This window comes from Bombina bombina, chromosome 4 (assembly GCF_027579735.1).
Source record: "Bombina bombina isolate aBomBom1 chromosome 4, aBomBom1.pri, whole genome shotgun sequence".
Lineage (NCBI taxonomy): Eukaryota > Metazoa > Chordata > Amphibia > Anura > Bombinatoridae > Bombina > Bombina bombina.
Window position 1 is genome coordinate 866,637,532 of NC_069502.1, and position 18,725 is coordinate 866,656,256.

Here is an 18,725-nt window from a genome sequence, read left to right on the forward strand (position 1 = left end):
TTCCATGTTTTTTTTATTTTTTTTGTGAACTTAACTCTTAATTATTATTTAAAGGAAATAGTTCTATGGTTTTATTTAAAGGAAATAGTTCTATGGTTTTCCTTTTTCAGAAAAGTTGGGCTCGTCCGGGATTTGAACCCGGGACCTCTCGCACCCTAAGCGAGAATCATACCCCTAGACCAACGAGCCTTAGATGCCATTTTATATGTGTTTTTTATTTTTTTGTGGGAACTTTTTCAAAGTGGTCTCTAACACACATTCCACTTAAAAAAATAATACGGTTTTCAGTCTTGTAGTCCAAAGATACTGTATATAGCAGCTTTCTGTAATTATATTCAGACCAAAAAATACAATTTGTGGAAACAGACTCTGTCGTACTCTATGCTTAACCAATCAGACTATAATAAAAACCTAGGTTTCAAAAATCTCAGGGTAGTGAAGAAAAGCAAGTCTAGAAAAGGTGTTAACATGGAATCTCTGTCCACAGAGAGATCATTCTTGAAATAAGAGGTCTAAAACTGTTGTATAATGCTCTTTTACCCTTAGTGCTGACATTAAACAATTCAGAGCACTTAAGAGTATGATGTTTATTCTATGACGTGTACAAAAAAGTAATTATCTAAAGCAATTTCCTCACCTAAAGTAACACAACACTATCACTAAAATATACACCAGAATAGGCAGCATAGAGAATGAGATACAGGAAGATGGCATCTGAGGAAGTTAACTCTTTAGGAGGAATCTATTTAAAGGAAATAGTTCTATGGTTTTCTTTATTCAGAAAATATGGGCTCGTCCGGGATTTGAACCCGGGACCTCTCGCACCCAAAGCGAGAATCATACCCCTAGACCAACGAGCCTTAGATGCCATATTCCATGTTTTTTTTATTTTTTTTGTGAACTTAACTCTTAATTATTATTTAAAGGAAATAGTTCTATGGTTTTATTTAAAGGAAATAGTTCTATGGTTTTCCTTTTTCAGAAAAGTTGGGCTCGTCCGGGATTTGAACCCGGGACCTCTCGCACCCTAAGCGAGAATCATACCCCTAGACCAACGAGCCTTAGATGCTATTTTATATGTGTTTTTTATTTTTTTGTGGGAACTTTTTCAAAGTGGTCTCTAACACACATTCCACTTAAAAAAATAATACGGTTTTCAGTCTTGTAGTCCAAAGATACTGTATATAGCAGCTTTCTGTAATTATATTCAGACCAAAAAATACAATTTGTGGAAACAGACTCTGTCGTACTCTATGCTTAACCAATCAGACTATAATAAAAACCTAGGTTTCAAAGATCTCAGGGTAGTGAAGAAAAGCAAGTCTAGAAAAGGTGTTAACATGGAATCTCTGTCCACAGAGAGATCATTCTTGAAATAAGAGGTCTAAAACTGTTGTATAATGCTCTTTTACCCTTAGTGCTGACATTAAACAATTCAGAGCACTTAAGAGTATGATGTTTATTCTATGACGTGTACAAAAAAGTAATTATCTAAAGCAATTTCCTCACCTAAAGTAACACAACACTATCACTAAAATATACACCAGAATAGGCAGCATAGAGGATGAGATACAGGAAGATGGCATCTGAGGAAGTTAACTCTTTAGGAGGAATCTATTTAAAGGAAATAGTTCTATGGTTTTCTTTATTCAGAAAATATGGGCTCGTCCGGGATTTGAACCCGGGACCTCTCGCACCCAAAGCGAGAATCATACCCCTAGACCAACGAGCCTTAGATGCCATATTCCATGTTTTTTTTATTTTTTTTGTGAACTTAACTCTTAATTATTATTTAAAGGAAATAGTTCTATGGTTTTATTTAAAGGAAATAGTTCTATGGTTTTCCTTTTTCAGAAAAGTTGGGCTCGTCCGGGATTTGAACCCGGGACCTCTCGCACCCTAAGCGAGAATCATACCCCTAGACCAACGAGCCTTAGATGCCATTTTATATGTGTTTTTTATTTTTTTGTGGGAACTTTTTCAAAGTGGTCTCTAACACACATTCCACTTAAAAAAATAATACGGTTTTCAGTCTTGTAGTCCAAAGATACTGTATATAGCAGCTTTCTGTAATTATATTCAGACCAAAAAATACAATTTGTGGAAACAGACTCTGTCGTACTCTATGCTTAACCAATCAGACTATAATAAAAACCTAGGTTTCAAAGATCTCAGGGTAGTGAAGAAAAGCAAGTCTAGAAAAGGTGTTAACATGGAATCTCTGTCCACAGAGAGATCATTCTTGAAATAAGAGGTCTAAAACTGTTGTATAATGCTCTTTTGCCCTTAGTGCTGACATTAAACAATTCAGAGCACTTAAGAGTATGATGTTTATTCTATGACGTGTACAAAAAAGTAATTATCTAAAGCAATTTCCTCACCTAAAGTAACACAACACTATCACTAAAATATACACCAGAATAGGCAGCATAGAGGATGAGATACAGGAGATGGCATCTGAGGAAGTTAACTCTTTAGGAGGAATCTATTTAAAGGAAATAGTTCTATGGTTTTCTTTATTCAGAAAATATGGGCTCGTCCGGGATTTGAACCCGGGACCTCTCGCACCCAAAGCGAGAATCATACCCCTAGACCAACGAGCCTTAGATGCCATATTCCATGTTTTTTTTATTTTTTTTGTGAACTTAACTCTTAATTATTATTTAAAGGAAATAGTTCTATGGTTTTATTTAAAGGAAATAGTTCTATGGTTTTCCTTTTTCAGAAAAGTTGGGCTTGTCCAGGATCATACCCCTAGACCAACGAGCCTTAGATGCCATATTCCATGTTTTTTTTATTTTTTTTGTGAACTTAACTCTTAATTATTATTTAAAGGAAATAGTTCTATGGTTTTATTTAAAGGAAATAGTTCTATGGTTTTCCTTTTTCAGAAAAGTTGGGCTCGTCCGGGATTTGAACCCGGGACCTCTCGCACCCTAAGCGAGAATCATACCCCTAGACCAACGAGCCTTAGATGCCATTTTATATGTGTTTTTTATTTTTTTGTGGGAACTTTTTCAAAGTGGTCTCTAACACACATTCCACTTAAAAAAATAATACGGTTTTCAGTCTTGTAGTCCAAAGATACTGTATATAGCAGCTTTCTGTAATTATATTCAGACCAAAAAATACAATTTGTGGAAACAGACTCTGTCGTACTCTATGCTTAACCAATCAGACTATAATAAAAACCTAGGTTTCAAAAATCTCAGGGTAGTGAAGAAAAGCAAGTCTAGAAAAGGTGTTAACATGGAATCTCTGTCCACAGAGAGATCATTCTTGAAATAAGAGGTCTAAAACTGTTGTATAATGCTCTTTTACCCTTAGTGCTGACATTAAACAATTCAGAGCACTTAAGAGTATGATGTTTATTCTATGACGTGTACAAAAAAGTAATTATCTAAAGCAATTTCCTCACCTAAAGTAACACAACACTATCACTAAAATATACACCAGAATAGGCAGCATAGAGGATGAGATACAGGAAGATGGCATCTGAGGAAGTTAACTCTTTAGGAGGAATCTATTTAAAGGAAATAGTTCTATGGTTTTCTTTATTCAGAAAATATGGGCTCGTCCGGGATTTGAACCCGGGACCTCTCGCACCCAAAGCGAGAATCATACCCCTAGACCAACGAGCCTTAGATGCCATATTCCATGTTTTTTTTATTTTTTTTGTGAACTTAACTCTTAATTATTATTTAAAGGAAATAGTTCTATGGTTTTATTTAAAGGAAATAGTTCTATGGTTTTCCTTTTTCAGAAAAGTTGGGCTCGTCCGGGATTTGAACCCGGGACCTCTCGCACCCTAAGCGAGAATCATACCCCTAGACCAACGAGCCTTAGATGCTATTTTATATGTGTTTTTTATTTTTTTGTGGGAACTTTTTCAAAGTGGTCTCTAACACACATTCCACTTAAAAAAATAATACGGTTTTCAGTCTTGTAGTCCAAAGATACTGTATATAGCAGCTTTCTGTAATTATATTCAGACCAAAAAATACAATTTGTGGAAACAGACTCTGTCGTACTCTATGCTTAACCAATCAGACTATAATAAAAACCTAGGTTTCAAAAATCTCAGGGTAGTGAAGAAAAGCAAGTCTAGAAAAGGTGTTAACATGGAATCTCTGTCCACAGAGAGATCATTCTTGAAATAAGAGGTCTAAAACTGTTGTATAATGCTCTTTTACCCTTAGTGCTGACATTAAACAATTCAGAGCACTTAAGAGTATGATGTTTATTCTATGACGTGTACAAAAAAGTAATTATCTAAAGCAATTTCCTCACCTAAAGTAACACAACACTATCACTAAAATATACACCAGAATAGGCAGCATAGAGAATGAGATACAGGAAGATGGCATCTGAGGAAGTTAACTCTTTAGGAGGAATCTATTTAAAGGAAATAGTTCTATGGTTTTCTTTATTCAGAAAATATGGGCTCGTCCGGGATTTGAACCCGGGACCTCTCGCACCCAAAGCGAGAATCATACCCCTAGACCAACGAGCCTTAGATGCCATATTCCATGTTTTTTTTATTTTTTTTGTGAACTTAACTCTTAATTATTATTTAAAGGAAATAGTTCTATGGTTTTATTTAAAGGAAATAGTTCTATGGTTTTCCTTTTTCAGAAAAGTTGGGCTCGTCCGGGATTTGAACCCGGGACCTCTCGCACCCTAAGCGAGAATCATACCCCTAGACCAACGAGCCTTAGATGCTATTTTATATGTGTTTTTTATTTTTTTGTGGGAACTTTTTCAAAGTGGTCTCTAACACACATTCCACTTAAAAAAATAATACGGTTTTCAGTCTTGTAGTCCAAAGATACTGTATATAGCAGCTTTCTGTAATTATATTCAGACCAAAAAATACAATTTGTGGAAACAGACTCTGTCGTACTCTATGCTTAACCAATCAGACTATAATAAAAACCTAGGTTTCAAAGATCTCAGGGTAGTGAAGAAAAGCAAGTCTAGAAAAGGTGTTAACATGGAATCTCTGTCCACAGAGAGATCATTCTTGAAATAAGAGGTCTAAAACTGTTGTATAATGCTCTTTTACCCTTAGTGCTGACATTAAACAATTCAGAGCACTTAAGAGTATGATGTTTATTCTATGACGTGTACAAAAAAGTAATTATCTAAAGCAATTTCCTCACCTAAAGTAACACAACACTATCACTAAAATATACACCAGAATAGGCAGCATAGAGAATGAGATACAGGAAGATGGCATCTGAGGAAGTTAACTCTTTAGGAGGAATCTATTTAAAGGAAATAGTTCTATGGTTTTCTTTATTCAGAAAATATGGGCTCGTCCGGGATTTGAACCCGGGACCTCTCGCACCCAAAGCGAGAATCATACCCCTAGACCAACGAGCCTTAGATGCCATATTCCATGTTTTTTTTATTTTTTTTGTGAACTTAACTCTTAATTATTATTTAAAGGAAATAGTTCTATGGTTTTATTTAAAGGAAATAGTTCTATGGTTTTCCTTTTTCAGAAAAGTTGGGCTCGTCCGGGATTTGAACCCGGGACCTCTCGCACCCTAAGCGAGAATCATACCCCTAGACCAACGAGCCTTAGATGCTATTTTATATGTGTTTTTTATTTTTTTGTGGGAACTTTTTCAAAGTGGTCTCTAACACACATTCCACTTAAAAAAATAATACGGTTTTCAGTCTTGTAGTCCAAAGATACTGTATATAGCAGCTTTCTGTAATTATATTCAGACCAAAAAATACAATTTGTGGAAACAGACTCTGTCGTACTCTATGCTTAACCAATCAGACTATAATAAAAACCTAGGTTTCAAAGATCTCAGGGTAGTGAAGAAAAGCAAGTCTAGAAAAGGTGTTAACATGGAATCTCTGTCCACAGAGAGATCATTCTTGAAATAAGAGGTCTAAAACTGTTGTATAATGCTCTTTTACCCTTAGTGCTGACATTAAACAATTCAGAGCACTTAAGAGTATGATGTTTATTCTATGACGTGTACAAAAAAGTAATTATCTAAAGCAATTTCCTCACCTAAAGTAACACAACACTATCACTAAAATATACACCAGAATAGGCAGCATAGAGAATGAGATACAAGAAGATGGCATCTGAGGAAGTTAACTCTTTAGGAGGAATCTATTTAAAGGAAATAGTTCTATGGTTTTCTTTATTCAGAAAATATGGGCTCGTCCGGGATTTGAACCCGGGACCTCTCGCACCCAAAGCGAGAATCATACCCCTAGACCAACGAGCCTTAGATGCCATATTCCATGTTTTTTTTATTTTTTTTGTGAACTTAACTCTTAATTATTATTTAAAGGAAATAGTTCTATGGTTTTATTTAAAGGAAATAGTTCTATGGTTTTCCTTTTTCAGAAAAGTTGGGCTCGTCCGGGATTTGAACCCGGGACCTCTCGCACCCTAAGCGAGAATCATACCCCTAGACCAACGAGCCTTAGATGCTATTTTATATGTGTTTTTTATTTTTTTGTGGGAACTTTTTCAAAGTGGTCTCTAACACACATTCCACTTAAAAAAATAATACGGTTTTCAGTCTTGTAGTCCAAAGATACTGTATATAGCAGCTTTCTGTAATTATATTCAGACCAAAAAATACAATTTGTGGAAACAGACTCTGTCGTACTCTATGCTTAACCAATCAGACTATAATAAAAACCTAGGTTTCAAAAATCTCAGGGTAGTGAAGAAAAGCAAGTCTAGAAAAGGTGTTAACATGGAATCTCTGTCCACAGAGAGATCATTCTTGAAATAAGAGGTCTAAAACTGTTGTATAATGCTCTTTTACCCTTAGTGCTGACATTAAACAATTCAGAGCACTTAAGAGTATGATGTTTATTCTATGACGTGTACAAAAAAATAATTATCTAAAGCAATTTCCTCACCTAAAGTAACACAACACTATCACTAAAATATACACCAGAATAGGCAGCATAGAGGATGAGATACAGGAAGATGGCATCTGAGGAAGTTAACTCTTTAGGAGGAATCTATTTAAAGGAAATAGTTCTATGGTTTTCTTTATTCAGAAAATATGGGCTCGTCCGGGATTTGAACCCGGGACCTCTCGCACCCAAAGCGAGAATCATACCCCTAGACCAACGAGCCTTAGATGCCATATTCCATGTTTTTTTTATTTTTTTTGTGAACTTAACTCTTAATTATTATTTAAAGGAAATAGTTCTATGGTTTTATTTAAAGGAAATAGTTCTATGGTTTTCCTTTTTCAGAAAAGTTGGGCTCGTCCGGGATTTGAACCCGGGACCTCTCGCACCCTAAGCGAGAATCATACCCCTAGACCAACGAGCCTTAGATGCTATTTTATATGTGTTTTTTATTTTTTTGTGGGAACTTTTTCAAAGTGGTCTCTAACACACATTCCACTTAAAAAAATAATACGGTTTTCAGTCTTGTAGTCCAAAGATACTGTATATAGCAGCTTTCTGTAATTATATTCAGACCAAAAAATACAATTTGTGGAAACAGACTCTGTCGTACTCTATGCTTAACCAATCAGACTATAATAAAAACCTAGGTTTCAAAGATCTCAGGGTAGTGAAGAAAAGCAAGTCTAGAAAAGGTGTTAACATGGAATCTCTGTCCACAGAGAGATCATTCTTGAAATAAGAGGTCTAAAACTGTTGTATAATGCTCTTTTACCCTTAGTGCTGACATTAAACAATTCAGAGCACTTAAGAGTATGATGTTTATTCTATGACGTGTACAAAAAAATAATTATCTAAAGCAATTTCCTCACCTAAAGTAACACAACACTATCACTAAAATATACACCAGAATAGGCAGCATAGAGGATGAGATACAGGAAGATGGCATCTGAGGAAGTTAACTCTTTAGGAGGAATCTATTTAAAGGAAATAGTTCTATGGTTTTCTTTATTCAGAAAATATGGGCTCGTCCGGGATTTGAACCCGGGACCTCTCGCACCCAAAGCGAGAATCATACCCCTAGACCAACGAGCCTTAGATGCCATATTCCATGTTTTTTTTATTTTTTTTGTGAACTTAACTCTTAATTATTATTTAAAGGAAATAGTTCTATGGTTTTATTTAAAGGAAATAGTTCTATGGTTTTCCTTTTTCAGAAAAGTTGGGCTCGTCCGGGATTTGAACCCGGGACCTCTCGCACCCTAAGCGAGAATCATACCCCTAGACCAACGAGCCTTAGATGCTATTTTATATGTGTTTTTTATTTTTTTGTGGGAACTTTTTCAAAGTGGTCTCTAACACACATTCCACTTAAAAAAATAATACGGTTTTCAGTCTTGTAGTCCAAAGATACTGTATATAGCAGCTTTCTGTAATTATATTCAGACCAAAAAATACAATTTGTGGAAACAGACTCTGTCGTACTCTATGCTTAACCAATCAGACTATAATAAAAACCTAGGTTTCAAAAATCTCAGGGTAGTGAAGAAAAGCAAGTCTAGAAAAGGTGTTAACATGGAATCTCTGTCCACAGAGAGATCATTCTTGAAATAAGAGGTCTAAAACTGTTGTATAATGCTCTTTTGCCCTTAGTGCTGACATTAAACAATTCAGAGCACTTAAGAGTATGATGTTTATTCTATGACGTGTACAAAAAAGTAATTATCTAAAGCAATTTCCTCACCTAAAGTAACACAACACTATCACTAAAATATACACCAGAATAGGCAGCATAGAGAATGAGATACAAGAAGATGGCATCTGAGGAAGTTAACTCTTTAGGAGGAATCTATTTAAAGGAAATAGTTCTATGGTTTTCTTTATTCAGAAAATATGGGCTCGTCCGGGATTTGAACCCGGGACCTCTCGCACCCAAAGCGAGAATCATACCCCTAGACCAACGAGCCTTAGATGCCATATTCCATGTTTTTTTTATTTTTTTTGTGAACTTAACTCTTAATTATTATTTAAAGGAAATAGTTCTATGGTTTTATTTAAAGGAAATAGTTCTATGGTTTTCCTTTTTCAGAAAAGTTGGGCTCGTCCGGGATTTGAACCCGGGACCTCTCGCACCCTAAGCGAGAATCATACCCCTAGACCAACGAGCCTTAGATGCCATTTTATATGTGTTTTTTATTTTTTTGTGGGAACTTTTTCAAAGTGGTCTCTAACACACATTCCACTTAAAAAAATAATACGGTTTTCAGTCTTGTAGTCCAAAGATACTGTATATAGCAGCTTTCTGTAATTATATTCAGACCAAAAAATACAATTTGTGGAAACAGACTCTGTCGTACTCTATGCTTAACCAATCAGACTATAATAAAAACCTAGGTTTCAAAGATCTCAGGGTAGTGAAGAAAAGCAAGTCTAGAAAAGGTGTTAACATGGAATCTCTGTCCACAGAGAGATCATTCTTGAAATAAGAGGTCTAAAACTGTTGTATAATGCTCTTTTACCCTTAGTGCTGACATTAAACAATTCAGAGCACTTAAGAGTATGATGTTTATTCTATGACGTGTACAAAAAAGTAATTATCTAAAGCAATTTCCTCACCTAAAGTAACACAACACTATCACTAAAATATACACCAGAATAGGCAGCATAGAGAATGAGATACAGGAAGATGGCATCTGAGGAAGTTAACTCTTTAGGAGGAATCTATTTAAAGGAAATAGTTCTATGGTTTTCTTTATTCAGAAAATATGGGCTCGTCCGGGATTTGAACCCGGGACCTCTCGCACCCAAAGCGAGAATCATACCCCTAGACCAACGAGCCTTAGATGCCATATTCCATGTTTTTTTTATTTTTTTTGTGAACTTAACTCTTAATTATTATTTAAAGGAAATAGTTCTATGGTTTTATTTAAAGGAAATAGTTCTATGGTTTTCCTTTTTCAGAAAAGTTGGGCTCGTCCGGGATTTGAACCCGGGACCTCTCGCACCCTAAGCGAGAATCATACCCCTAGACCAACGAGCCTTAGATGCTATTTTATATGTGTTTTTTATTTTTTTGTGGGAACTTTTTCAAAGTGGTCTCTAACACACATTCCACTTAAAAAAATAATACGGTTTTCAGTCTTGTAGTCCAAAGATACTGTATATAGCAGCTTTCTGTAATTATATTCAGACCAAAAAATACAATTTGTGGAAACAGACTCTGTCGTACTCTATGCTTAACCAATCAGACTATAATAAAAACCTAGGTTTCAAAGATCTCAGGGTAGTGAAGAAAAGCAAGTCTAGAAAAGGTGTTAACATGGAATCTCTGTCCACAGAGAGATCATTCTTGAAATAAGAGGTCTAAAACTGTTGTATAATGCTCTTTTACCCTTAGTGCTGACATTAAACAATTCAGAGCACTTAAGAGTATGATGTTTATTCTATGACGTGTACAAAAAAGTAATTATCTAAAGCAATTTCCTCACCTAAAGTAACACAACACTATCACTAAAATATACACCAGAATAGGCAGCATAGAGAATGAGATACAGAAGATGGCATCTGAGGAAGTTAACTCTTTAGGAGGAATCTATTTAAAGGAAATAGTTCTATGGTTTTCTTTATTCAGAAAATATGGGCTCGTCCGGGATTTGAACCCGGGACCTCTCGCACCCAAAGCGAGAATCATACCCCTAGACCAACGAGCCTTAGATGCCATATTCCATGTTTTTTTTATTTTTTTTGTGAACTTAACTCTTAATTATTATTTAAAGGAAATAGTTCTATGGTTTTATTTAAAGGAAATAGTTCTATGGTTTTCCTTTTTCAGAAAAGTTGGGCTCGTCCGGGATTTGAACCCGGGACCTCTCGCACCCTAAGCGAGAATCATACCCCTAGACCAACGAGCCTTAGATGCTATTTTATATGTGTTTTTTATTTTTTTGTGGGAACTTTTTCAAAGTGGTCTCTAACACACATTCCACTTAAAAAAATAATACGGTTTTCAGTCTTGTAGTCCAAAGATACTGTATATAGCAGCTTTCTGTAATTATATTCAGACCAAAAAATACAATTTGTGGAAACAGACTCTGTCGTACTCTATGCTTAACCAATCAGACTATAATAAAAACCTAGGTTTCAAAGATCTCAGGGTAGTGAAGAAAAGCAAGTCTAGAAAAGGTGTTAACATGGAATCTCTGTCCACAGAGAGATCATTCTTGAAATAAGAGGTCTAAAACTGTTGTATAATGCTCTTTTACCCTTAGTGCTGACATTAAACAATTCAGAGCACTTAAGAGTATGATGTTTATTCTATGACGTGTACAAAAAAATAATTATCTAAAGCAATTTCCTCACCTAAAGTAACACAACACTATCACTAAAATATACACCAGAATAGGCAGCATAGAGAATGAGATACAAGAAGATGGCATCTGAGGAAGTTAACTCTTTAGGAGGAATCTATTTAAAGGAAATAGTTCTATGGTTTTCTTTATTCAGAAAATATGGGCTCGTCCGGGATTTGAACCCGGGACCTCTCGCACCCAAAGCGAGAATCATACCCCTAGACCAACGAGCCTTAGATGCCATATTCCATGTTTTTTTTATTTTTTTTGTGAACTTAACTCTTAATTATTATTTAAAGGAAATAGTTCTATGGTTTTATTTAAAGGAAATAGTTCTATGGTTTTCCTTTTTCAGAAAAGTTGGGCTCGTCCGGGATTTGAACCCGGGACCTCTCGCACCCTAAGCGAGAATCATACCCCTAGACCAACGAGCCTTAGATGCTATTTTATATGTGTTTTTTATTTTTTTGTGGGAACTTTTTCAAAGTGGTCTCTAACACACATTCCACTTAAAAAAATAATACGGTTTTCAGTCTTGTAGTCCAAAGATACTGTATATAGCAGCTTTCTGTAATTATATTCAGACCAAAAAATACAATTTGTGGAAACAGACTCTGTCGTACTCTATGCTTAACCAATCAGACTATAATAAAAACCTAGGTTTCAAAGATCTCAGGGTAGTGAAGAAAAGCAAGTCTAGAAAAGGTGTTAACATGGAATCTCTGTCCACAGAGAGATCATTCTTGAAATAAGAGGTCTAAAACTGTTGTATAATGCTCTTTTACCCTTAGTGCTGACATTAAACAATTCAGAGCACTTAAGAGTATGATGTTTATTCTATGACGTGTACAAAAAAGTAATTATCTAAAGCAATTTCCTCACCTAAAGTAACACAACACTATCACTAAAATATACACCAGAATAGGCAGCATAGAGGATGAGATACAGGAAGATGGCATCTGAGGAAGTTAACTCTTTAGGAGGAATCTATTTAAAGGAAATAGTTCTATGGTTTTCTTTATTCAGAAAATATGGGCTCGTCCGGGATTTGAACCCGGGACCTCTCGCACCCAAAGCGAGAATCATACCCCTAGACCAACGAGCCTTAGATGCCATATTCCATGTTTTTTTTATTTTTTTTGTGAACTTAACTCTTAATTATTATTTAAAGGAAATAGTTCTATGGTTTTATTTAAAGGAAATAGTTCTATGGTTTTCCTTTTTCAGAAAAGTTGGGCTCGTCCGGGATTTGAACCCGGGACCTCTCGCACCCTAAGCGAGAATCATACCCCTAGACCAACGAGCCTTAGATGCCATTTTATATGTGTTTTTTATTTTTTTGTGGGAACTTTTTCAAAGTGGTCTCTAACACACATTCCACTTAAAAAAATAATACGGTTTTCAGTCTTGTAGTCCAAAGATACTACGGTTTTCAGTCTTGTAGTCCAAAGATACTGTATATAGCAGCTTTCTGTAATTATATTCAGACCAAAAAATACAATTTGTGGAAACAGACTCTGTCGTACTCTATGCTTAACCAATCAGACTATAATAAAAACCTAGGTTTCAAAGATCTCAGGGTAGTGAAGAAAAGCAAGTCTAGAAAAGGTGTTAACATGGAATCTCTGTCCACAGAGAGATCATTCTTGAAATAAGAGGTCTAAAACTGTTGTATAATGCTCTTTTACCCTTAGTGCTGACATTAAACAATTCAGAGCACTTAAGAGTATGATGTTTATTCTATGACGTGTACAAAAAAGTAATTATCTAAAGCAATTTCCTCACCTAAAGTAACACAACACTATCACTAAAATATACACCAGAATAGGCAGCATAGAGAATGAGATACAGGAAGATGGCATCTGAGGAAGTTAACTCTTTAGGAGGAATCTATTTAAAGGAAATAGTTCTATGGTTTTCTTTATTCAGAAAATATGGGCTCGTCCGGGATTTGAACCCGGGACCTCTCGCACCCAAAGCGAGAATCATACCCCTAGACCAACGAGCCTTAGATGCCATATTCCATGTTTTTTTTATTTTTTTTGTGAACTTAACTCTTAATTATTATTTAAAGGAAATAGTTCTATGGTTTTATTTAAAGGAAATAGTTCTATGGTTTTCCTTTTTCAGAAAAGTTGGGCTCGTCCGGGATTTGAACCCGGGACCTCTCGCACCCTAAGCGAGAATCATACCCCTAGACCAACGAGCCTTAGATGCTATTTTATATGTGTTTTTTATTTTTTTGTGGGAACTTTTTCAAAGTGGTCTCTAACACACATTCCACTTAAAAAAATAATACGGTTTTCAGTCTTGTAGTCCAAAGATACTGTATATAGCAGCTTTCTGTAATTATATTCAGACCAAAAAATACAATTTGTGGAAACAGACTCTGTCGTACTCTATGCTTAACCAATCAGACTATAATAAAAACCTAGGTTTCAAAAATCTCAGGGTAGTGAAGAAAAGCAAGTCTAGAAAAGGTGTTAACATGGAATCTCTGTCCACAGAGAGATCATTCTTGAAATAAGAGGTCTAAAACTGTTGTATAATGCTCTTTTACCCTTAGTGCTGACATTAAACAATTCAGAGCACTTAAGAGTATGATGTTTATTCTATGACGTGTACAAAAAAATAATTATCTAAAGCAATTTCCTCACCTAAAGTAACACAACACTATCACTAAAATATACACCAGAATAGGCAGCATAGAGGATGAGATACAGGAAGATGGCATCTGAGGAAGTTAACTCTTTAGGAGGAATCTATTTAAAGGAAATAGTTCTATGGTTTTCTTTATTCAGAAAATATGGGCTCGTCCGGGATTTGAACCCGGGACCTCTCGCACCCAAAGCGAGAATCATACCCCTAGACCAACGAGCCTTAGATGCCATATTCCATGTTTTTTTTATTTTTTTTGTGAACTTAACTCTTAATTATTATTTAAAGGAAATAGTTCTATGGTTTTATTTAAAGGAAATAGTTCTATGGTTTTCCTTTTTCAGAAAAGTTGGGCTCGTCCGGGATTTGAACCCGGGACCTCTCGCACCCTAAGCGAGAATCATACCCCTAGACCAACGAGCCTTAGATGCTATTTTATATGTGTTTTTTATTTTTTTGTGGGAACTTTTTCAAAGTGGTCTCTAACACACATTCCACTTAAAAAAATAATACGGTTTTCAGTCTTGTAGTCCAAAGATACTGTATATAGCAGCTTTCTGTAATTATATTCAGACCAAAAAATACAATTTGTGGAAACAGACTCTGTCGTACTCTATGCTTAACCAATCAGACTATAATAAAAACCTAGGTTTCAAAAATCTCAGGGTAGTGAAGAAAAGCAAGTCTAGAAAAGGTGTTAACATGGAATCTCTGTCCACAGAGAGATCATTCTTGAAATAAGAGGTCTAAAACTGTTGTATAATGCTCTTTTGCCCTTAGTGCTGACATTAAACAATTCAGAGCACTTAAGAGTATGATGTTTATTCTATGACGTGTACAAAAAAGTAATTATCTAAAGCAATTTCCTCACCTAAAGTAACACAACACTATCACTAAAATATACACCAGAATAGGCAGCATAGAGAATGAGATACAAGAAGATGGCATCTGAGGAAGTTAACTCTTTAGGAGGAATCTATTTAAAGGAAATAGTTCTATGGTTTTCTTTATTCAGAAAATATGGGCTCGTCCGGGATTTGAACCCGGGACCTCTCGCACCCAAAGCGAGAATCATACCCCTAGACCAACGAGCCTTAGATGCCATATTCCATGTTTTTTTTATTTTTTTTGTGAACTTAACTCTTAATTATTATTTAAAGGAAATAGTTCTATGGTTTTATTTAAAGGAAATAGTTCTATGGTTTTCCTTTTTCAGAAATGTTGGGCTCGTCCGGGATTTGAACCCGGGACCTCTCGCACCCTAAGCGAGAATCATACCCCTAGACCAACGAGCCTTAGATGCTATTTTATATGTGTTTTTTATTTTTTTGTGGGAACTTTTTCAAAGTGGTCTCTAACACACATTCCACTTAAAAAAATAATACGGTTTTCAGTCTTGTAGTCCAAAGATACTGTATATAGCAGCTTTCTGTAATTATATTCAGACCAAAAAATACAATTTGTGGAAACAGACTCTGTCGTACTCTATGCTTAACCAATCAGACTATAATAAAAACCTAGGTTTCAAAATCTCAGGGTAGTGAAGAAAAGCAAGTCTAGAAAAGGTGTTAACATGGAATCTCTGTCCACAGAGAGATCATTCTTGAAATAAGAGGTCTAAAACTGTTGTATAATGCTCTTTTACCCTTAGTGCTGACATTAAACAATTCAGAGCACTTAAGAGTATGATGTTTATTCTATGACGTGTACAAAAAAGTAATTATCTAAAGCAATTTCCTCACCTAAAGTAACACAACACTATCACTAAAATATACACCAGAATAGGCAGCATAGAGAATGAGATACAGGAAGATGGCATCTGAGGAAGTTAACTCTTTAGGAGGAATCTATTTAAAGGAAATAGTTCTATGGTTTTCTTTATTCAGAAAATATGGGCTCGTCCGGGATTTGAACCCGGGACCTCTCGCACCCAAAGCGAGAATCATACCCCTAGACCAACGAGCCTTAGATGCCATATTCCATGTTTTTTTTATTTTTTTTGTGAACTTAACTCTTAATTATTATTTAAAGGAAATAGTTCTATGGTTTTATTTAAAGGAAATAGTTCTATGGTTTTCCTTTTTCAGAAAAGTTGGGCTCGTCCGGGATTTGAACCCGGGACCTCTCGCACCCTAAGCGAGAATCATACCCCTAGACCAACGAGCCTTAGATGCTATTTTATATGTGTTTTTTATTTTTTTGTGGGAACTTTTTCAAAGTGGTCTCTAACACACATTCCACTTAAAAAAATAATACGGTTTTCAGTCTTGTAGTCCAAAGATACTGTATATAGCAGCTTTCTGTAATTATATTCAGACCAAAAAATACAATTTGTGGAAACAGACTCTGTCGTACTCTATGCTTAACCAATCAGACTATAATAAAAACCTAGGTTTCAAAGATCTCAGGGTAGTGAAGAAAAGCAAGTCTAGAAAAGGTGTTAACATGGAATCTCTGTCCACAGAGAGATCATTCTTGAAATAAGAGGTCTAAAACTGTTGTATAATGCTCTTTTACCCTTAGTGCTGACATTAAACAATTCAGAGCACTTAAGAGTATGATGTTTATTCTATGACGTGTACAAAAAAGTAATTATCTAAAGCAATTTCCTCACCTAAAGTAACACAACACTATCACTAAAATATACACCAGAATAGGCAGCATAGAGAATGAGATACAAGAAGATGGCATCTGAGGAAGTTAACTCTTTAGGAGGAATCTATTTAAAGGAAATAGTTCTATGGTTTTCTTTATTCAGAAAATATGGGCTCGTCCGGGATTTGAACCCGGGACCTCTCGCACCCAAAGCGAGAATCATACCCCTAGACCAACGAGCCTTAGATGCCATATTCCATGTTTTTTTTATTTTTTTTGTGAACTTAACTCTTAATTATTATTTAAAGGAAATAGTTCTATGGTTTTATTTAAAGGAAATAGTTCTATGGTTTTCCTTTTTCAGAAAAGTTGGGCTCGTCCGGGATTTGAACCCGGGACCTCTCGCACCCTAAGCGAGAATCATACCCCTAGACCAACGAGCCTTAGATGCTATTTTATATGTGTTTTTTATTTTTTTGTGGGAACTTTTTCAAAGTGGTCTCTAACACACATTCCACTTAAAAAAATAATACGGTTTTCAGTCTTGTAGTCCAAAGATACTGTATATAGCAGCTTTCTGTAATTATATTCAGACCAAAAAATACAATTTGTGGAAACAGACTCTGTCATACTCTATGCTTAACCAATCAGACTATAATAAAAACCTAGGTTTCAAAGATCTCAGGGTAGTGAAGAAAAGCAAGTCTAGAAAAGGTGTTAACATGGAATCTCTGTCCACAGAGAGATCATTCTTGAAATAAGAGGTCTAAAACTGTTGTATAATGCTCTTTTACCCTTAGTGCTGACATTAAACAATTCAGAGCACTTAAGAGTATGATGTTTATTCTATGACGTGTACAAAAAAGTAATTATCTAAAGCAATTTCCTCACCTAAAGTAACACAACACTATCACTAAAATATACACCAGAATAGGCAGCATAGAGAATGAGATACAGGAAGATGGCATCTGAGGAAGTTAACTCTTTAGGAGGAATCTATTTAAAGGAAATAGTTCTATGGTTTTCTTTATTCAGAAAATATGGGCTCGTCCGGGATTTGAACCCGGGACCTCTCGCACCCAAAGCGAGAATCATACCCCTAGACCAACGAGCCTTAGATGCCATATTCCATGTTTTTTTTATTTTTTTTGTGAACTTAACTCTTAATTATTATTTAAAGGAAATAGTTCTATGGTTTTATTTAAAGGAAATAGTTCTATGGTTTTCCTTTTTCAGAAAAGTTGGGCTCGTCCGGGATTTGAACCCGGGACCTCTCGCACCCTCTCGCACCCTAAGCGAGAATCATACCCCTAGACCAACGAGCCTTAGATGCTATTTTATATGTGTTTTTTATTTTTTTGTGGGAACTTTTTCAAAGTGGTCTCTAACACACATTCCACTTAAAAAAATAATACGGTTTTCAGTCTTGTAGTCCAAAGATACTGTATATAGCAGCTTTCTGTAATTATATTCAGACCAAAAAATACAATTTGTGGAAACAGACTCTGTCGTACTCTATGCTTAACCAATCAGACTATAATAAAAACCTAGGTTTCAAAGATCTCAGGGTAGTGAAGAAAAGCAAGTCTAGAAAAGGTGTTAACATGGAATCTCTGTCCACAGAGAGATCATTCTTGAAATAAGAGGTCTAAAACTGTTGTATAATGCTCTTTTGCCCTTAGTGCTGACATTAAACAATTCAGAGCACTTAAGAGTATGATGTTTATTCTATGACGTGTACAAAAAAGTAATTATCTAAAGCAATTTCCTCACCTAAAGTAACACAACACTATCACTAAAATATACACCAGAATAGGCAGCATAGAGAATGAGATACAAGAAGATGGCATCTGAGGAAGTTAACTCTTTAGGAGGAATCTATTTAAAGGAAATAGTTCTATGGTTTTCTTTATTCAGAAAATATGGGCTCGTCCAGGATTTGAACCCGGGACCTCTCGCACCCAAAGCGAGAATCATACCCCTAGACCAACGAGCCTTAGATGCCATATTCCATGTTTTTTTTATTTTTTTTGTGAACTTAACTCTTAATTATTATTTAAAGGAAATAGTTCTATGGTTTTATTTAAAGGAAATAGTTCTATGGTTTTCCTTTTTCAGAAAAGTTGGGCTCGTCCGGGATTTGAACCCGGGACCTCTCGCACCCTAAGCGAGAATCATACCCCTAGACCAACGAGCCTTAGATGCTATTTTATACGC

The 18,725-nt window shown here is 35.5% G+C and overlaps 41 non-coding genes across 41 annotated transcripts; all 41 read right to left on the bottom strand.

Moving 5' to 3' along the window:
• Nucleotides 1–117: 117 nt before the first annotated feature.
• On the bottom strand, nt 118–189 carry TRNAP-AGG (transfer RNA proline (anticodon AGG)). Its single transcript has one exon. It is a non-coding gene; the product is annotated as a tRNA-Pro (tRNA).
• Nucleotides 190–788: 599 nt separating this feature from the next.
• Nucleotides 789–860, bottom strand: TRNAP-UGG (transfer RNA proline (anticodon UGG)). Its single transcript has one exon. It is a non-coding gene; the product is annotated as a tRNA-Pro (tRNA).
• A 129-nt stretch (nt 861–989) lies between these two features.
• TRNAP-AGG (transfer RNA proline (anticodon AGG)) lies at nt 990–1,061 on the bottom strand. The gene has a single exon. It is a non-coding gene; the product is annotated as a tRNA-Pro (tRNA).
• Nucleotides 1,062–1,660: 599 nt separating this feature from the next.
• On the bottom strand, nt 1,661–1,732 carry TRNAP-UGG (transfer RNA proline (anticodon UGG)). Its single transcript has one exon. It is a non-coding gene; the product is annotated as a tRNA-Pro (tRNA).
• Nucleotides 1,733–1,861: 129 nt separating this feature from the next.
• TRNAP-AGG (transfer RNA proline (anticodon AGG)) lies at nt 1,862–1,933 on the bottom strand. Its single transcript has one exon. It is a non-coding gene; the product is annotated as a tRNA-Pro (tRNA).
• Nucleotides 1,934–2,531: 598 nt separating this feature from the next.
• Nucleotides 2,532–2,603, bottom strand: TRNAP-UGG (transfer RNA proline (anticodon UGG)). Its single transcript has one exon. It is a non-coding gene; the product is annotated as a tRNA-Pro (tRNA).
• Nucleotides 2,604–2,898: 295 nt separating this feature from the next.
• On the bottom strand, nt 2,899–2,970 carry TRNAP-AGG (transfer RNA proline (anticodon AGG)). Its single transcript has one exon. It is a non-coding gene; the product is annotated as a tRNA-Pro (tRNA).
• A 599-nt stretch (nt 2,971–3,569) lies between these two features.
• On the bottom strand, nt 3,570–3,641 carry TRNAP-UGG (transfer RNA proline (anticodon UGG)). Its single transcript has one exon. It is a non-coding gene; the product is annotated as a tRNA-Pro (tRNA).
• Nucleotides 3,642–3,770: 129 nt separating this feature from the next.
• Nucleotides 3,771–3,842, bottom strand: TRNAP-AGG (transfer RNA proline (anticodon AGG)). The gene has a single exon. It is a non-coding gene; the product is annotated as a tRNA-Pro (tRNA).
• A 599-nt stretch (nt 3,843–4,441) lies between these two features.
• TRNAP-UGG (transfer RNA proline (anticodon UGG)) lies at nt 4,442–4,513 on the bottom strand. Its single transcript has one exon. It is a non-coding gene; the product is annotated as a tRNA-Pro (tRNA).
• A 129-nt stretch (nt 4,514–4,642) lies between these two features.
• TRNAP-AGG (transfer RNA proline (anticodon AGG)) lies at nt 4,643–4,714 on the bottom strand. Its single transcript has one exon. It is a non-coding gene; the product is annotated as a tRNA-Pro (tRNA).
• A 599-nt stretch (nt 4,715–5,313) lies between these two features.
• Nucleotides 5,314–5,385, bottom strand: TRNAP-UGG (transfer RNA proline (anticodon UGG)). The gene has a single exon. It is a non-coding gene; the product is annotated as a tRNA-Pro (tRNA).
• A 129-nt stretch (nt 5,386–5,514) lies between these two features.
• Nucleotides 5,515–5,586, bottom strand: TRNAP-AGG (transfer RNA proline (anticodon AGG)). The gene has a single exon. It is a non-coding gene; the product is annotated as a tRNA-Pro (tRNA).
• A 599-nt stretch (nt 5,587–6,185) lies between these two features.
• TRNAP-UGG (transfer RNA proline (anticodon UGG)) lies at nt 6,186–6,257 on the bottom strand. Its single transcript has one exon. It is a non-coding gene; the product is annotated as a tRNA-Pro (tRNA).
• A 129-nt stretch (nt 6,258–6,386) lies between these two features.
• Nucleotides 6,387–6,458, bottom strand: TRNAP-AGG (transfer RNA proline (anticodon AGG)). The gene has a single exon. It is a non-coding gene; the product is annotated as a tRNA-Pro (tRNA).
• A 599-nt stretch (nt 6,459–7,057) lies between these two features.
• TRNAP-UGG (transfer RNA proline (anticodon UGG)) lies at nt 7,058–7,129 on the bottom strand. Its single transcript has one exon. It is a non-coding gene; the product is annotated as a tRNA-Pro (tRNA).
• A 129-nt stretch (nt 7,130–7,258) lies between these two features.
• On the bottom strand, nt 7,259–7,330 carry TRNAP-AGG (transfer RNA proline (anticodon AGG)). The gene has a single exon. It is a non-coding gene; the product is annotated as a tRNA-Pro (tRNA).
• A 599-nt stretch (nt 7,331–7,929) lies between these two features.
• On the bottom strand, nt 7,930–8,001 carry TRNAP-UGG (transfer RNA proline (anticodon UGG)). The gene has a single exon. It is a non-coding gene; the product is annotated as a tRNA-Pro (tRNA).
• Nucleotides 8,002–8,130: 129 nt separating this feature from the next.
• Nucleotides 8,131–8,202, bottom strand: TRNAP-AGG (transfer RNA proline (anticodon AGG)). The gene has a single exon. It is a non-coding gene; the product is annotated as a tRNA-Pro (tRNA).
• A 599-nt stretch (nt 8,203–8,801) lies between these two features.
• On the bottom strand, nt 8,802–8,873 carry TRNAP-UGG (transfer RNA proline (anticodon UGG)). Its single transcript has one exon. It is a non-coding gene; the product is annotated as a tRNA-Pro (tRNA).
• Nucleotides 8,874–9,002: 129 nt separating this feature from the next.
• Nucleotides 9,003–9,074, bottom strand: TRNAP-AGG (transfer RNA proline (anticodon AGG)). The gene has a single exon. It is a non-coding gene; the product is annotated as a tRNA-Pro (tRNA).
• A 599-nt stretch (nt 9,075–9,673) lies between these two features.
• Nucleotides 9,674–9,745, bottom strand: TRNAP-UGG (transfer RNA proline (anticodon UGG)). The gene has a single exon. It is a non-coding gene; the product is annotated as a tRNA-Pro (tRNA).
• A 129-nt stretch (nt 9,746–9,874) lies between these two features.
• On the bottom strand, nt 9,875–9,946 carry TRNAP-AGG (transfer RNA proline (anticodon AGG)). The gene has a single exon. It is a non-coding gene; the product is annotated as a tRNA-Pro (tRNA).
• Nucleotides 9,947–10,544: 598 nt separating this feature from the next.
• On the bottom strand, nt 10,545–10,616 carry TRNAP-UGG (transfer RNA proline (anticodon UGG)). Its single transcript has one exon. It is a non-coding gene; the product is annotated as a tRNA-Pro (tRNA).
• Nucleotides 10,617–10,745: 129 nt separating this feature from the next.
• On the bottom strand, nt 10,746–10,817 carry TRNAP-AGG (transfer RNA proline (anticodon AGG)). Its single transcript has one exon. It is a non-coding gene; the product is annotated as a tRNA-Pro (tRNA).
• A 599-nt stretch (nt 10,818–11,416) lies between these two features.
• On the bottom strand, nt 11,417–11,488 carry TRNAP-UGG (transfer RNA proline (anticodon UGG)). The gene has a single exon. It is a non-coding gene; the product is annotated as a tRNA-Pro (tRNA).
• A 129-nt stretch (nt 11,489–11,617) lies between these two features.
• TRNAP-AGG (transfer RNA proline (anticodon AGG)) lies at nt 11,618–11,689 on the bottom strand. The gene has a single exon. It is a non-coding gene; the product is annotated as a tRNA-Pro (tRNA).
• A 599-nt stretch (nt 11,690–12,288) lies between these two features.
• TRNAP-UGG (transfer RNA proline (anticodon UGG)) lies at nt 12,289–12,360 on the bottom strand. Its single transcript has one exon. It is a non-coding gene; the product is annotated as a tRNA-Pro (tRNA).
• Nucleotides 12,361–12,489: 129 nt separating this feature from the next.
• TRNAP-AGG (transfer RNA proline (anticodon AGG)) lies at nt 12,490–12,561 on the bottom strand. The gene has a single exon. It is a non-coding gene; the product is annotated as a tRNA-Pro (tRNA).
• Nucleotides 12,562–13,191: 630 nt separating this feature from the next.
• On the bottom strand, nt 13,192–13,263 carry TRNAP-UGG (transfer RNA proline (anticodon UGG)). The gene has a single exon. It is a non-coding gene; the product is annotated as a tRNA-Pro (tRNA).
• A 129-nt stretch (nt 13,264–13,392) lies between these two features.
• TRNAP-AGG (transfer RNA proline (anticodon AGG)) lies at nt 13,393–13,464 on the bottom strand. The gene has a single exon. It is a non-coding gene; the product is annotated as a tRNA-Pro (tRNA).
• A 599-nt stretch (nt 13,465–14,063) lies between these two features.
• TRNAP-UGG (transfer RNA proline (anticodon UGG)) lies at nt 14,064–14,135 on the bottom strand. Its single transcript has one exon. It is a non-coding gene; the product is annotated as a tRNA-Pro (tRNA).
• A 129-nt stretch (nt 14,136–14,264) lies between these two features.
• Nucleotides 14,265–14,336, bottom strand: TRNAP-AGG (transfer RNA proline (anticodon AGG)). Its single transcript has one exon. It is a non-coding gene; the product is annotated as a tRNA-Pro (tRNA).
• A 599-nt stretch (nt 14,337–14,935) lies between these two features.
• TRNAP-UGG (transfer RNA proline (anticodon UGG)) lies at nt 14,936–15,007 on the bottom strand. The gene has a single exon. It is a non-coding gene; the product is annotated as a tRNA-Pro (tRNA).
• A 129-nt stretch (nt 15,008–15,136) lies between these two features.
• TRNAP-AGG (transfer RNA proline (anticodon AGG)) lies at nt 15,137–15,208 on the bottom strand. The gene has a single exon. It is a non-coding gene; the product is annotated as a tRNA-Pro (tRNA).
• Nucleotides 15,209–15,806: 598 nt separating this feature from the next.
• TRNAP-UGG (transfer RNA proline (anticodon UGG)) lies at nt 15,807–15,878 on the bottom strand. The gene has a single exon. It is a non-coding gene; the product is annotated as a tRNA-Pro (tRNA).
• A 129-nt stretch (nt 15,879–16,007) lies between these two features.
• TRNAP-AGG (transfer RNA proline (anticodon AGG)) lies at nt 16,008–16,079 on the bottom strand. Its single transcript has one exon. It is a non-coding gene; the product is annotated as a tRNA-Pro (tRNA).
• A 599-nt stretch (nt 16,080–16,678) lies between these two features.
• On the bottom strand, nt 16,679–16,750 carry TRNAP-UGG (transfer RNA proline (anticodon UGG)). The gene has a single exon. It is a non-coding gene; the product is annotated as a tRNA-Pro (tRNA).
• A 129-nt stretch (nt 16,751–16,879) lies between these two features.
• Nucleotides 16,880–16,951, bottom strand: TRNAP-AGG (transfer RNA proline (anticodon AGG)). The gene has a single exon. It is a non-coding gene; the product is annotated as a tRNA-Pro (tRNA).
• Nucleotides 16,952–17,550: 599 nt separating this feature from the next.
• On the bottom strand, nt 17,551–17,622 carry TRNAP-UGG (transfer RNA proline (anticodon UGG)). The gene has a single exon. It is a non-coding gene; the product is annotated as a tRNA-Pro (tRNA).
• Nucleotides 17,623–18,633: 1,011 nt separating this feature from the next.
• TRNAP-AGG (transfer RNA proline (anticodon AGG)) lies at nt 18,634–18,705 on the bottom strand. Its single transcript has one exon. It is a non-coding gene; the product is annotated as a tRNA-Pro (tRNA).
• Between the last annotated feature and the right edge of the window lie 20 nt (nt 18,706–18,725).